The 16355-nt window shown below is 36.3% G+C and overlaps 1 protein-coding gene across 1 annotated transcript in view; it reads right to left on the bottom strand.

The window, feature by feature from the left end:
- PIK3C2G (phosphatidylinositol-4-phosphate 3-kinase catalytic subunit type 2 gamma) overlaps positions 1–16355 on the bottom strand; it is a 646925-nt gene that overhangs the window by 544545 nt on the left and 86025 nt on the right. The window contains exons 2-3 of the mRNA XM_058282853.2: positions 16212–16303; positions 12495–12693 (exon numbers count right to left, since the gene is read on the bottom strand). The gene's annotated coding sequence lies outside the window, so the exon portion shown is untranslated. The remainder of the gene's footprint in view (positions 1–12494; positions 12694–16211; positions 16304–16355) is intronic.

Here is a 16355-nt window from a genome sequence, read left to right as displayed (position 1 = left end):
TGGAGGTCTAGAGACTTATAAAGCTTCCAATTTTAAAAGGAACTATGATATAATAATATGAGACACTTTTAAACATTTGTTCCATACATTAACTTATTTATTCCTCCATAACTCCCTTGATAGAGTCACTTTATTATAACTATTTTATAGATGAAAGAACCAAGACACAAAAAATTATGTTACTTTTTCAAGTTGACATAGTTACACTTAGTGGATGCTGGGAATTCTGAGCCAATCTCTTAACCCTTAAAATTTATTATTGCATCTTCTGTTATGTCAGGGGTCATTATATCAAATGCAGAACACTGTTGAGAAGATAAGGAATTGCATCAAGAGTGTCACTAAGAAAGTCAACATTACTTGCATATTCCCTGTAAACCCTGTAAACTCCCTTAAAGGATATTTTTTTATCCCTAGAGCACTTACTTTCTCTAGTACAAGTAATTTGCTGATTTGAAATGTTAACATTTCTGATTTGTCTTCCAAGCCTTGTTGATCTAAAAATAAGAGGTTTTAAAAAATGTTAAAAAATCTAAATCGGGAAACGGACTTTGGCCCAGTGGTTAGGGCGTCCGTCTACCACATGGGAGGCCCGTGGTTCAAACCCCGGGCCTCCTTGACCCGTGTGGAGCTGGCCCATGCGCAGTGCTGATGCGCGCAAGAAGTGCTGTGCCACCCAGGGGTGTCCCCTGCGTAGGGGAGCCCCACGCACAAGGAGTGTACCCGTAAGGAGAGCCGCCCAGCGCGAAAGAAAGTGCAGCCTGCCCAGGAATGGCGCCGCCCACACTTCCCGTGCGGCTGACGACAACAGAAGTGGACAAAGAAACAAGACGCAACAAAAAGACACAGAAAACAGACAACCGGGGGAGGGAAATTAAATAAATAAAAATAAATCTTTAAAAAAAAAAAAATCTAAATCTGTGCAACTTAATGTGAGAGAATCTATAAACATGGGGTCTATACATACAAAAGTCACACTGGGGAGCGTTTAGGAGACATGCCAAAGGCCATATGTGATAAGTGAATTAATTGGGAAATTAGTCCAAATATGAAAAAACTTTGAATAGCAACACCTATGCGCTAGGAGGTAAAAAAAAAAAAAATTGGGGTCAAAAGTTATATATACAGGGAAGTGGCTGTGGCTCAATCAGTTGGGCTCCTGTCTACCATATGGGAGGCCCTGGGTCTGTGTCCGGGGGCCTCCTTGTGAAGGCAGGCTCGTTCACATGCAGTGGAGAACCGCCCATCCTGCAAGAGCACCGCAGAGAATAGACTCAGCAAGGTAACACAACACAAAGGGAGACAAGTAAAAACACAGAAGAATGTGAAGCAAATGAACACAGAGAGCAGACAACAAGCAAGCTGCGTGGGCCCGGGGGTGGGGATAAATAAAAAAACAAAATAAAATAAAAAGTTTTATATACTAGAAATAAGACTCAAACTAGAAGTGTTTACAAAAGTGAGCAGAAGGGAAGTAGATATGGCTCAAGCAGCTGAGTGCCTGCCCAACACATGGGAGATCCTAGTTTCGGTTCCTGATGCCTCTTAAAGGAGACAAGTAAGAAAGCAAGCTAATGCAACAAGATGACATAAGGAGATGACATAACAAAGACACACAACAAGGAAACACAATGAGAGACACAGCAAGTGGAGAGTGGGGGCGGCTCAAGAGATTCGGCACCTCCCTCCACGTGGGAGGTCCCAGGTTCAGTTTCCCTGTGCTTTCTAAAAAAAGATGAGCACACAAGGAAGGGACACAGAGAGCAGACAGATAGTGCAAGCACACAAGGAGGTGGGGAGAAATAAATCTTTAAAAAAACAAGTAAGCAGAAGATTGGAAGTGGGATATCTGGCAGGAAATAGTAAGAGAAAGGATAAGGTGTGTATAAAAATAAAAAATTATAACTAAGGAGTTTTTGGAACAATGGTGTAGAAGTTTGATATGGTTATGAATTCCAAAAATAAATACTGGATTATGTTTGTAATCTGGTCTGTACCTGGGCATGATTGAGTTATGATTGGGGCTTTGATTGGGCCATGTCATTAAGGCATGGTGAAGGACAGAGTTGAGGGTTTCTGATGTTGGATTTTTGATGTTGGAGTTTGATGCTGAAGCCTTAAGCTGGAGCTCCAAGAAGTAACCTCACAGAGGAAAGAGAAGCCAGCCCCAGGAAGAGAGGAACCCTAGCCCAGGAAGAAGCAAGCCCTGGGAAGAAAGGAAACTTGAACCCAGAAAGAAGCAAGACCCTGGAAGGGAGGAACCCAGGAAGCCTGAACCCTCGCAGCTGCTGGCAGCCATTTGCTCTAATACATGAAAATAGACTTGGGTGAGGGAAGTAACTTATGCTGCATGGCCTGTATCTGTAAGCTCCTACCCCAAATAAATACCCTTTATAAAAACCAACTGATTTCTTGTATTTTGCATCAGCACCCCTTTGGCTGACTAATACAAATGGATTCTGGAATTAACTCATTCTCTTTGACTTTCTCACCGAAGTGATTTAGGGAATTAAGGAGATAACTTCCTACTAAAACCTGTAGGGCAATTTTTGGTCCACTATTTTTATAAAATTTGAAGCTCAAAAACTCAATATAATTTACTACAAATTAAACACTAAAAATTGTGTGAAATACATATAGGACACATATCTAAGGCTGCACACAGAATTTTCTTTTAATATGCAAAGGGATGTTTCATATTAAAATGAATTATTCTGAAGGTCATTTTAAGTGAAATTTTACTGTAGTTGCAAATTGCAAAGATTTCAATTGCAACATACAAAGACTAATTTTCTGGGCTCTAATTTTTAAAAATTACAATCAACTGAGTCAAATTGGCATAATTATCCCTTCACAGATAGCTTCAAATTGTTTATTTGGATCATAGCTGATGTGAGCAATGAAAGAAGGAAAGAGTAATTAATTTCATGAGTCCAGATTTTAGGTTTTATGAAGCTGCACTGAGACTATTAAAGATCACATTTCTAAAATGATATATTGCCACAAACTAGGATTTAAGGCAGAATATATAATTAATCATTCTACATTTTTATCTGACATTATTCTAGATTATCCTACATGAAGAAGTTTTGAAAGGCTTTGCTTAACTTTAAACTTAGTTGCACACCGGTTTTGAGAACAGTGTTTTTGACGGTGATAATGATCATAATGACAAATAAAAGGATGAATAAAATTAAAGAGGAAAAAGGTGAAAATTTTGCCACATTCAATCCCAAAATAATTGCCTTAATGAATAAATCTAATTTCTACTTTTTTTTTGCCAGTCTTTTAATGAAATCTTTGCCTTCAATAGAGAATGGAAACACTTAAAATTACATCAGATATTGTTGAATGACTAAAATTATTTCTGAACCATGTGACCCCCTGACATACATACAATACAGTGACAGCACTGGCTTCCCCTTTGTTTCCTGTTCCTTTGAAACAACAATTTAAAAGTATTCATATAGAGTACTTTAATCCAAAATGCTATAAAGACAAAACTGACCATAACATATCCCATTATACTAAATGTCTTTTTTTTTTTCCCTTCCAGTTTCTCCAACTTTGCTCTGTGCCCTAAGATATCCGACTAGCATAAACTCTACTGACAGGTTTCCTTGCCCTCTGGCTTCTGGTTGGGTTCCTCCAATGGGACTCATTGCAGGAATTTGGAAGGCAGAAGAAGAATGAAGCTAAGTATTGCTCTCCTGTCACCCTTTCTGCTAAGTCTCACTGGGTTGGCTATATCTGTCTACAAAATACCAGAGATCTCATCAGGTGATCTTAACTAAATAGCTTTCTCTCCAGTTTTGTTTTTTTTTTGAATACTTCCTCACCTTATATCATCATTTTCTCCAAGGTAATACACCATTCATTGAGGTTTTCCCTACCTGATAATACTATCATTTCTAACCTCTTATAAATTGTCCAATATTAATATTGTATTTGTTTCAATGGTCTGCTTAAGTAGCAGCCAAAAAGAAAATTAGTGAATTGGAATATAAATCTGAATAAACTACACAGAATGCTGCATATTCTGTGCAGATGAAGAGAGAAACTAAAAAACAGAGGTTAAATGCCATGATACATATATAGAGAGGAATGTTAACATATCCAGTTGAATTGCAGAAGAATGAATTAGAATGTTGAGAGGCTAAAATTAAATAAACACTAGCTGGAGATTTTACATAACTGAAGAAAAACACAGAAATCCCAAGCCATAAGTAAAACCACACATAGACATTTTAGGGTGTAATTTAGAACCCCAGAACAAAGATAAAGTTTCCTAGAGGGGAGAAGAAAGTCAGAGAGAAAATAAAGATTCCCTACAAAGTCTGACATTTGTCATATGAATAGCAACAATGGAAGGCAGAATAAATAACATGGGATAATCATTTCAGATGTCCAAGATTAAATTCATACCAACCAATACAAAACCAAATAAATTTTCTTTCAAGAACAAGAGAGAAATAAGCTCAATTTCAGACAAAATTAACAGAGTTCAATTGCAACAGCGGTCACTAAAGGAATTTTCAAAGAATGAAATTTCAGGAGAAAGAAATTATTCTATGAGGTAGATTTGAAATGCAAGAGGCCTTTCAATATAAGAATAAATCTGAAAGAGGCAAATTGCAAAACATGAGATTAATAGCATCTATATTTGAGGATTAGAAAAAACTGTATTGCTGGCATTATTATAATATTTAAATGATACAGGGCTTGTAAAAATTAATATTATATCTTTACCCAACAAAGTGTTCAAAATGACTATCTCTCTTTAACCAGGTTCCCTTCAGGATAAGCATATTTGTTTTGGTCCCATTTGTTTTATTTTTAGTTCGTCTTATAATTTATTTTCAACTTTATTTTTGGTAATGTATGCATTTTTTTTTTTTTTTTTGGTTTCTCAGTGAGATATTTCAGTCCTGGATTTGAATCAAAAAGTAGATTGAGGACAAAGATCTTGATTTCTTATGTTTGAGTACATTCAAAATTATTTTAAATCATAATTAAACTATGTCTTCTATCATACTTAAAATTGCAAAATTCTCAAAACAAATCCAAAATTTAATCACTTATAAGAGGGCTTTAAAAACTGGTGATTTGAGACCCAAGTCTGGCCAGAGATTTTTTGTTTTTTGTTTTTGTTTGTTTCTGTTGTTCTAACTTCCTATGTGAACACTATTAAGTGGTAGACATTAATTCTTCACTTCATCACCATGTACAGAACTCCATTTTGTTTTATTTCTGGCCATTTTTTTGCCACTTCACACATTTATGTTACCTACCTGATAGCTAAATGCATTTGAGTTCTCAATTGGTGGTTTATAAGATAGCCATTACCTGGTATATTTTTTATTCCAGCCTAAAATCTCCAGAAATTCCATAATTGTTCTTTAAGTTTTCTAGAAAACCAGAAAGTGCCATATTATAATTCCAAGATTTGCTCACAGCATAGATTTGCCTTGATTATGGACTAATTATTTAGTTCCTCTAAGTCTGCTTCTTATCTGCAAAATAAATATACTAATAATTTCCCAATCCATTTCAATTAGTTTGCTGTACAGATCTAAGTGGTCAGATTTATTTTCTCCTAAAAATGAAACATAGACCATATCGCCACAGGGACTATCTAAGAGACTAATTCATATTCATACATAGACATTCTTGTTTTCCTTTTCTAAAGCTAAAAGTAATATCAATGAAGTTCTAGGTAATATATATCTTAATTACTTTAATAGATAATTTATATTAAAGATTGTTAGCATTTATTGAACCCTCCTTAAGTATCAAATTCATTGAATATATTATCTTCTTTAAATAATCCTTACATTATAAAGTAGATATCATTGTTATTACCATTTTACATAAACTTAAAAGAATTTTGTCCACAGTAATGCAGAAAACAAGTAAGCTGAGAGTCACATCAATGGCTGTTTCATTCTACACGCAATTTCTTAAACATACTATTCTATTTTCTCCTAACATAAAGAAGTTCACCCAGCCTCTTCAAAATAGGTCTCTAGAGAGGGGAGTCTGAAGTGTTCTTCAGGTAGTTTCTCCCCTGTAACCCTTAGTCATTCATTTTACGTTTTATTCCCATTACCTTGAAGGTGCTTTGGGCAATACAAAGGCCATAGAAATGGTTTTAGAAAACACATATTCTTACATACTTCATGACCTTCCCTAATTTAGTCCCTAGTTCTCTTATTACAACCTAAATGTTAGGTAATTTACTTAAAAGACACAAAGCCTGAAAATTTTCTATATACTAAATTTATGCATAGTTTATTTATCTACAAGGTGAAATTTTTTCTGTAACTTCTCTCCTATAATGCTTTCTATTTCTTAATGACTATTGATAAAATGTAATGATCTCATCAGGTTGCTGCTTCATTTCAATTAATTAAATAATATTTCTTATTGTATGATTGTCTTCTCTATTTTAATATATTGTCAGCACTGTAATTTCAAATATAAATAATATACCTTGGAACCAAAATGATCTTCCCTTTCCAGTTATTCTACTCCTTCTAATAAGGTAATGTTCCACTATTCCTGCCTGAAATCTTTTCATCATGCTTAATCCGTTCCGTTTCTACAAACACATTTTCATAATCGTCACTCAGAAATGCTCATTCACTTTCATTACTACTCATCATACCCAGAGTTATTACCAGCTCTAGTTACCCTAACAACTTTGACTATCTTTTATTTTCATATATTAATTCTCCTCTGACTATGCAAGACTTGTTTGCAGTATTAAAACTCACTTGTAAAGAACAGGGTACCCCATGGTGTATGGGAACTCTATGTGATGATATGCATTTTTGTTTTGTAAGTTCACAATTTTTACTACACACTTATTTCTTATGTATGTTTACATATGAATGATGTACTTCAATAAAATTTTATTTTTAAAAAAAGAAAAAGAAGTACCACAGACTTAGGTACACGCATAGTTGAGATGGGGGTGGATTTGTGGAACCCAGTCACAGAGATGGGTCCCTGAGGAGCAGCTGGATGGTCCAGGCATAAAGTTCAGAGGAGAAACACTGCTCAAATCTAATTCCCCAAATGGTCTGTATTATAGTTTCCAATCTGGTAGACAGGGCATATTAGGAATCAATCCATGTTCTTAGGAACTAACTAGTGGTGGAAATGGTTTTTAAAAATGTGTCTATATAAGGCAGAAAACCAACCAATGCTTTGGTAAGTGAAAAAAAGCATTCTTGGGGAAGGGGACTGCCAATGTTGCTCACTGATTAAAAACATTTTTTGTGACTCTATTTTCAAAGATTTCTGTCAAAATACATTTCCTTTTGCAACCTGTTTGGAAGAACATAGCTAAATCCTGACACAACTGAATAAGGAAAATAAATCTAAATAAGAAGAAGGACCAGGAGATTACACAGATTTGCAAAAGGAAATTCAGCTTCAGATTCTCATGGGAAGGTTTCTGTTCTCAGCTAGAGTTCCTTTGGGAAGAATTTACATAGCAGAGTGAAAGAGAACAAGTCTTTGCTTTAAAAAATAGCTACCTAAATTTTATCAGAAATTAAGGATTTCCCTTTAATAAAAGGTACATTAATAACCTGACCTATTAACATGAAAATTCTGGAATTAACAGTAGGTTGATTGAGCTCACTCAAAGACAGTTAGCCAATGATCAATAAATGACAACTGAAATACCTACTATATGCTAAGTGCTATGCTATAAATTATAGGAATATAGTTTATTTTAAAAATTGATTTCAATAATATTTTCAATTTTGTTACATACTACTACAAGGTGCTAAAAATAAGCTTGAATTGTTCAGTTTGGAGGAGACGTATCTTAAAGCCAAGAGAAAGCACAGTGGAGTAGAAAGAACATTGGGATTTCAGGTCAAAGAAATTGTGCTCAAATTCTAGCTTCCATTTATTGAGAGTATTTCTTTGGATTAGACACTTAAAATTCCCTCTGAGACTCATTACACAAACCTATGAACTTGGAATAATGTCTACAATGCCTATTTACAGGGTTGCTAAAATAAGCAGAAATGTTTGTTAATATGTTTGTAAAATATCTAAGGCACTTTGATTTAAGAAACAATCTAAAAATAAATGTGGAAAAGTCTATGCAAACAGCTTTCTCTCTTCTTCAGACATCAATGAATACGTGGATTTTTTTTAAGAAAATCTATCTCATATCAATTTGTTGCCACAGTCATACAAACTTGACTCTGCACTGGTTTATTGATAATACAAACTGCATATTCTATCAGCTCTGCCTTCTTTCTCACCAGCTTTAGACTTGTACAATCAAATCACTAATGGACCTATTCACTTAAAAATACCATGGAAAAGGAGCAGGTATAGCTCTGTGCTTGAGCACCTGCTTCCCATGTACAAGGTCCCAGGTTTAATCCCTGGTACCTCCTTAAAAAAAAAAAAAACAAGGGAAAAAATACCAAGGATATCTTAGTCTTAACCTGTCTACAACTGGAGTCTGTTGCTTCAAATCATTTCTAATACTGAAATTAAAGCCAACAAACAAACCCCAAAATCTTAGTTAATGACACAACTACCAACTTAATCATATAAATCAAAACTTGGTACTCATCCTGGGTTTCTTCTCCCTTTCTCACACTATCTTTCTGGACAAACAATCTTACTGGTTTGCTAATATTTATTGGCTAAATAGTTCTGAAAACTCTGTTCCATTGCCTCCTAATTCAATTCTTTCTCATACGTTTCAGAAAGCCTTCTAACAGGTGTTCGTGCTCCTACTTCTGCTCTCTTCCCTCCTCTCTTGTTCCATCTCCAGACCATGTTCCCTAGTACTTTCCATATTAGAACATTTAATCATACTTCTCTCCTACTTAATTATTCTCTATGGATCCTTCTTTCCTACATAGTTACGTCCTCAGCATGCCATAAAAAGCCATCATGATTTCTCGTCATGTTTTGAAGGAGCCCCCTACTCCCACCATATTCCACCTCATTCTTTGTTCTCTAATAAGGCAGAGCTATTTGCTGTGCTCAATATCCACCAGCCTACTTCCTCCTTCATGGCTTAGCTCATATTGATCTCTTGGTCTGTGATACCTTCTGTATTAGTTTCCTATGGTTGCTGCAAGAAATTACCACAATTTGGTAACTTATACAACAATATAAATCCATGATGGATACCGATATAGATATACTGTTTGCACATACTAAAGAGACTCTCCCTGTTGTTGGTTTTGAAGAAATAAATTACCATATTGTGAGATGACATATGATCAGGGACATGTGGCAAGGAATTGAGAGAGGACCGTGGCTGACAAAAATAAAATGGGAACCCAAGTAAGGCAACTACAAGTATATAGGTTCAACCAATTACCTGAATAACTTGGAAGTAGATCTTTCACCAAACTGGACTCTAATGAGACTGCATCCCCAACTGACCTGGGTTTTTTTTGTAGTCTAATGAGACCCTGAATCATAAAACCGAGGTAAGATGTGCCTAGACTTCTGAAATTAGGAGATAATAAATTGCATTGGGGAAGCAGACTTGGCCCAATGGATAGGACGTCCGCCTATCACATGGGAGGTGCGCAGTTCAAACCCTGGGCCTCTGTGACCCGTGTGGAGCTGGCCCACGCGCGTGAGGAGTGCGGTGCCATGCAGGGGTGTCCCCCACGTAGGGGAGCCCCGTGAACTCTATAAGGAGAGCTGCCCAGCGGGAAAGAAAGTGCAGCCTGCCCAGGAATGGTGCTGCACACACGGAGAGTTGACACAGCAAGATGATGCAACAAAAAGAAACACAGATTCCCGGTGCCGTTGGTAAGTATAGAAGCAGTCACAGAAGAACACACAGTGAATGGACACAGAGAGCAGACAACTGTGGGGGTGGGGGAAGGGAAAGAAAAAAATTAAAAATACATCTTTAAAAAAATGTATTGTTTTTAGCCATTAAATTTGTGGTAATTTGCTATGCAGCAATAGAAAACTAACATAGGGAACATCGTTCTTTGCAATGCAGAATTGGCATAAATGTAAGAAAGTTATTGGATATCTTAGAGTTATAAAAGCCACAGATTATAATACTTGGTATAATGCAAAGTTGACAATTCGATTACATTGCCTCCAAATAGGAAAGAAAGTAGAAGATATACCTAAATAAATAAATGTGTCCTTTTACTTAGGAATGTGACCAGGGAGTTCAATGATGTGCTTAACTAAAAAAAAAATAACTAAGAGGATGGAGGAAGAAAGCCAAATATAAGCATGTATCATAAACATACAAGTATAATATCAATGAGGGTAAAACGCAGGTGATTGGCAGCTGGCAAAAAGTATTCAAGAGAGAAAAATCCCCATTTTAGCATGAAAACAAGTGAACAGGAAAAGGGGAGATCTGTAGCAGGCGGCAGTGTGCTATAGCAGGAAGATTGTTAGATTTGTGCCCAACCCAGGTATAATATTTACTGTTTGTATGTTTTGAAGTGTTCTGTTAGAGAAATGAAAAATCTACTTGGAAGTAGACTTTTTTTTGAGAGAAACAACATTCAACCCAATGTATTTTAAAGACTGAGAATTTAGTTCTTGTGGCAGAGAACTTTATGGCTTCACCAAAGCCAATTCCTTTTCTTCTTGGGAGGACAATTATCTTACACTTGTCACTTAGGGTTTAGGACTACCATGTAAATTAAGCTCTAACTAGAACACTGTGAACAGATATGAAGTGCACCTCTTCCAGGCTAGCTGATCAAAATCTTCCACACAAGAAACATCCCACCTTCCGGCTCCAAGATTTGGAAACTAGGTATTGAAGATGTTGGAGAAGAGCTGTCCACGGATCAGAAACACCCACTTTGTAATTTATTTGAACAAAAAATTTACTTTTCTTCTGCTTTATCCATTACATATTTTGATGTCTGCTTGTAACGGACTTCCAAGGGAATCATATTCCTTGTATTTATATAATCCCATGTAATTGTAGGATTAATCTTTAATTAAAAAACTTAACTCTGAAATATTTTAGTCTGAGTGGGTTAATGAAAGGAGCTAAGAAAATTTGAGTAAATTACCCTTACCATGTCTCTGTGGTTCTGCTTTGTTAACCAGATTCCTGCAGAATCTGAACCAAGGAGGTAACCCACATGTTGCTCATTCAACCTCCTGTTAGAAGAGCTGTATTATAGAAAGAAAACTTCTTTTGACCAACTCCAAGTGATTAAGAAGGAACAACTTGAAATGTTAGCCTACATATTAAATGTTAGGAGAAACTAAGGTAGCTTCAGAGAAAATCGCTTAAATGTCTACAGAAACACTGACATGAATTTTTGGAGAATGACCATAGGGTGAATGAATAGCTGAGTCCAAATTACCACTAGCCATGATGTTTGGTAATTGTAAAGCCAGCAGGAAAATAAAACCTTATAAAATGCTGTGAATCAATAAACACTTCAAGAATAATTTAAAAGAGGAAAATAAATACTGATTCATTTGCTTGCAAAGATAATTTCATTTATAAGTATACACACTTAAGAAAATATAGCAAAGCCATTTAGTCTCATATACCCATCGAAAAATTTTGAAAATGAGTGAAGCAGTCATCATTTTTCTTTTGCAAAAAAAAATATAGGTCCATATGATTTTGTTAATTACTAATAATACATACTGAATTAAAACATGAAAGAGAATCTTTTAAAGTATGTTCTAGAAGTGATTTAGAAAAATGAAGGTATAACTGTCACAGGTCAGTCCTATTAATGATATCAACAGAATTTTTTATTTACTTGGACATGATATAAATTTCTAAATCTTGTTCAATATATATGTGTATCTATATATAATATAATAAAAACATTATATATTACATTGTAACATGACAACATTCTAGTTCATAAAGAAGAAATTAGTTATGATAGGGATTGTGTATAGTTGCAAATTCTATTGCAGAAGTTATCAAACTATCTTTTTCTCTAAATTGAATTAACTTATATAGTATTTCCATATAATAGCAGCAAATAAGAACATTCTCTTAAAACTATATATATATATATAAAATCTACAAGAGATTCAAAAAAATCACCCATAAAGGAAATATTAAAGCTATATATGTATATATAAATATTATAGACGGATGTTTCATATATATGTAACAAACGCTAAAGATACAGAACTTGTCAATAGAAATGGTCAGAGACATTGGAAATAAATTCAGCACTGGTTAGTTTCCTAGAACAGAAAATCACGAATCTTCAGACTCAGGGAGTAGACTGAGCACCTACAGAGCAATGAATGATAAACATGACATACCGAGGAATAACATTGTGAAAGTTTAGTACGCCACGAACAAAGGAAAGCTCCTAAAAATTCCCGGGAGAAAAGAGAGAGCGGGTCAGTGAGAAAGGAGGAAGGGTAGTGAGGAGTAGGGCATAAAAACTTGGGTCATGTCTTAGATGCTACAACAAATACCACACAGTGTTGCCTTAAACAACAGAAATGTGTTGGCTCACAGTTTTGTTGCAAAATCCAGCCCTCCTCTGGGTTCCACAGCGTGCACCTCTGCCAACGTCAGGAGGCCGGTCTCTTCTGGTCACAGGGCCCCGACCTCTCCTTTCTCTTCCGGCTTCGTGCTTCTGGCTTCTCCTGGGCTCCTCTCCTTGGCCTTCTCTGACTGGTTACGTGTCTTTCTCTTATGAAGCCTCCTGTAATCTGGAATAAGGCCCACCCTCAATTAGTTGGGCCACACCTTAATTTAAAATAACATTTTAAGAAATCCTATTTACATTGGGTTCTCACCCACAAGAGTGTGGATTAACATTAAAAACATGTCTAACATACACATACATATATGGTACCAAAAAAAATCTTGGCCGTTGAACTAAGTATTTGTATTATAGCAGCCACTGCCATAACTATGTCATTTGGTTAAGTAAATGTCCAGGTTGGAAGGAGGTTCACGGGAAGTGAGTTTGGTGGATCTGGGACTGTAGAGAAATGGCTTCTAATCTCTGGCCTAGACTGTTGATTTTGCTCTTGATGGCAAGCTACAGTGCATAAAGTGATTTGGGAGCAGGAGAGAGAGTTTAGCAATCAAGTGTTCTTGTTTTCTTTCCCTACCTATCTGCTGGGGAAGTCAGGACACACCTACCAGCCATCTCCCAGCCCTTACCCACCCTCCCCACCCTTTTCTAATATGTGCAGATGTTTCAATAAGTTTCCATTCCACAGCCCAGGGGAGATGTTAAGTCCAAAGGAGCAGCCAGATCACGCCTTAACCCAAAACTGGGAACTAGCAGCCCCAGCTGCTTATAAGCGCAGGAACTCTCAGTGACAGGGTCCCCTCCTCCTGGAGACTGACGGTGATGGGAGAATGGGCCCTGATGGGATGTCTTCCCCGCTCTTTCCGAGGCTTGTCCTGTGTGAAGTGTTGAGTAGTCATTTGCTGAAAGTTTCTGTTGTGCCTGAGCCTGTTTTCCCACCATACACCACGAAACAGCTTGCTCCAATATTCCTAACCTAACCCAGCATAATGCATAAATGCCCAAACTCTGTCGAGAGGTAGTTTAAATATATTAGCTGCTTGAACACATGTGCTTTATGAGATTAGTACAACTATTTTCTTCTTATAAAAGTATACTATGTTTCATTGGCAACCTTCCATATTGTTTCATAAAAGCATCCAGAAGATAAAAACAAAAACAAAAATTCTTTCTCACAAGCATTTTTTTTTGGTATTGTTAGAGCTTTAATCTCTTTAGTTAGCTAGATTTCTCTAAGGATTAAATGAGGCTTATCTGGAAAGCATTTTTAAAAAATTCCTGTTATAGAATAAGCACTGCAAATGTGTTAGCTGCTATTATTATTGTCTGGAAATAATATATTTTTATGTTGAACTTTTATGTGTCCACTTTACTGAAGTGTCTAATGCATACTAAAAATAAAGATAATAAAGGTAAGGAAAATATCACCTGTAGATAGTGACCATTTTGACTATTGTTTTTCATATGTATTATTTTTGCCCTTCATTGTGTTGAACAGCACTGTCAGTTCTATGATAAAAGTAACAGGCAGGATTTTCTCGTTTAAGGGAAGATTAATAGTAATGATTCTTAAGGTATTGCTATGGATTTTGAAAAAAAAAAGCCTTCATCAAGTTAAGAAATCTCCTATTTTTAGATTACTTATTTTTAAGTAGCTGGTAAATATTATCAAATGCTTTTTGGAACATACTATTCGAACAGGGTTTTGTTTATTTGTTTTTTCTTGATCTTGATAATGTATCGAAATATTCTATCATGTTTTCTGCTGTATAAGGAACTTGACATTTATAGGATAAATACTAATAGCTCCTGATGTTTGGTTCTTTAAATATATTTCTGGATTTGACTTGCTGATCTATTTGCGATCCGGGGACCTATTTTCATGAATGATGTTTGTCTCTGAATTTTTATGTTATTTTATTTTTTTGAGGTTACCCCGTCAGGTAGGGATTGAACCTGGGGCCTCCTCTGTGGGAAGCTGGTGCTCTACTGCTGTTACATAGGCTGCCTTCTACATTTTTTTTGTTCTCTGTCTACATTCCCATCTGGTTTAGGTAATGAGAGATAAGTTATTCCTTTCTATCGATAGGTACACCAAACTTCCTAAAACCATCAATCAGGAGTTTCTTAAGAAAGATAGTAATAGTATTTCTCTGAAAAAAATAAAAAAAACAAATTCCATGATATAATAAATCAGCTGGTAAAACAACTTTAAAAAAAAAAAATTCTTGGGAAAACGGACTTGGCCCAGTGGTTAGGGCGTCTGTCTACCACATGGGAGGTCCGTGGTTCAAACCCTGGGCCTCCTTGACTCGTGTGGAGCTGGCCCATGCTCAGTGCTGATGCGCGCAGGGAGTGCCCTGCCACGCAGGGGTGTCCCCCCGTAGGGGAGCCCCACATGCAAGGAGTGTACCCATAAGGAGAGCCACCCAGCGCAAAAGAAAGTGCAGCCTGCCCAGGAATGGTGCCGCCCACACTTCCCGTGCTGCTGAGGACAACAGAAGCGGACAAAGAAACAAGACGCAGCAAATAGACACAGAGAACAGACAACCAGGGGAGGGGGGGGAATTAAATAAATAAATAAATCTTTAAAAAAGAAAATTCTTGCTACTTTTAATGTTTGCATGGATTAAAGAGAGAACATAACCTTTTGTTGTATGTTCATTTTTAGAATTAAAAAGAGGACAAATATTTATATATTCCACAAATTCTACTCTTACCTGCTCTTTTCCTTGGTTAGATTTTTGTTCTTTTGGAACTGACACTTCTCCCTGATCCTCCATTGCTTTTTCTCCTCTTCCTGGGAGTTCTGCTCATATTTCTAGTTTTACCTACTTTTTGAAGAACTTTTTACCTACTACTCTTTTGTCCCCAGCCCTAAGTCAAAACTTAAGTTTGTCAATAATCATATTTATTGTCATTTGTTTCCATATTTCTCTTAGTAAACTATAGATGCCATGAGGGTATGAAATTCTTTTCTAAATCATTAATTTCAAAAACTCGACTTTTTTTTTTTTTAAAGATTTCTATTTATTTATTTCTCGTTCCTCCCTGCCCCTGCCCCAGTTGTCTATTCTCTGTGTCCATTTGCTGTGCGGTTCTTCTGTGTCCACTCCTATTCTTGTCAGTAGCGTCAGCTCTCCGTGTGTGCAGCACCATTCGTGGGCAGGTTGCACTTTCTTTCGTTCTGGGCGGCTCTCCTTATGGGGCGCACTCCTTGTGTGTGGGGCTCCCCTACACGGGGGACACTCCTGCGTGGCATAGCACTCCTTGCGCACATCAGCACTGTGCATGGGCCAGCTCCACACGAGTCAAGGAGGCCCTGGGTTTGAACCATGGGCCTCCCATGTGGTAGGCGGACACTCTAACCATTGAACCAAGTCCGTTTCCTGACTGTTTTTTAATATATAATGGCACTTAAAGAATGCCTGTTAAATAAATGTATTTTATATTTTAAAAACATGTTATCTTTCTCAAAATCTTCCCTGCCTGGAAATAGAATTCCTTCACTTGAGCCTCAAAATTTAGTACACAGAGATAAAAATCTTCTATTTGTTGTGCTTTTTCCCCAACTCTCAAACTTATAGATACTTAAATGAGGAAGAGAGTAATGGAGACTCTTGGAGTTGTAGCAAAAAGTAATGGAAAGAAGTGTTAAAGAATCATAATTTGTAAATTATATTTTACCTCTTTAGTTTCAGAAGGAGTGGATTGATTATGCCAGAACACTCTCCAAATTTTGTTTTTCTTTTTCATTTCTATTTCCTTATCCCAACATTCTAGAGAATGAAACATGATAGATTTCTATATATTATTTTTCAAACAAAATGA

Source organism: Dasypus novemcinctus, chromosome 20 (assembly GCF_030445035.2).
Source record: "Dasypus novemcinctus isolate mDasNov1 chromosome 20, mDasNov1.1.hap2, whole genome shotgun sequence".
In the NCBI taxonomy this organism is placed as follows: domain Eukaryota; kingdom Metazoa; phylum Chordata; class Mammalia; order Cingulata; family Dasypodidae; genus Dasypus; species Dasypus novemcinctus.
This window is presented reverse-complemented; position numbering and strand designations above follow the sequence as displayed.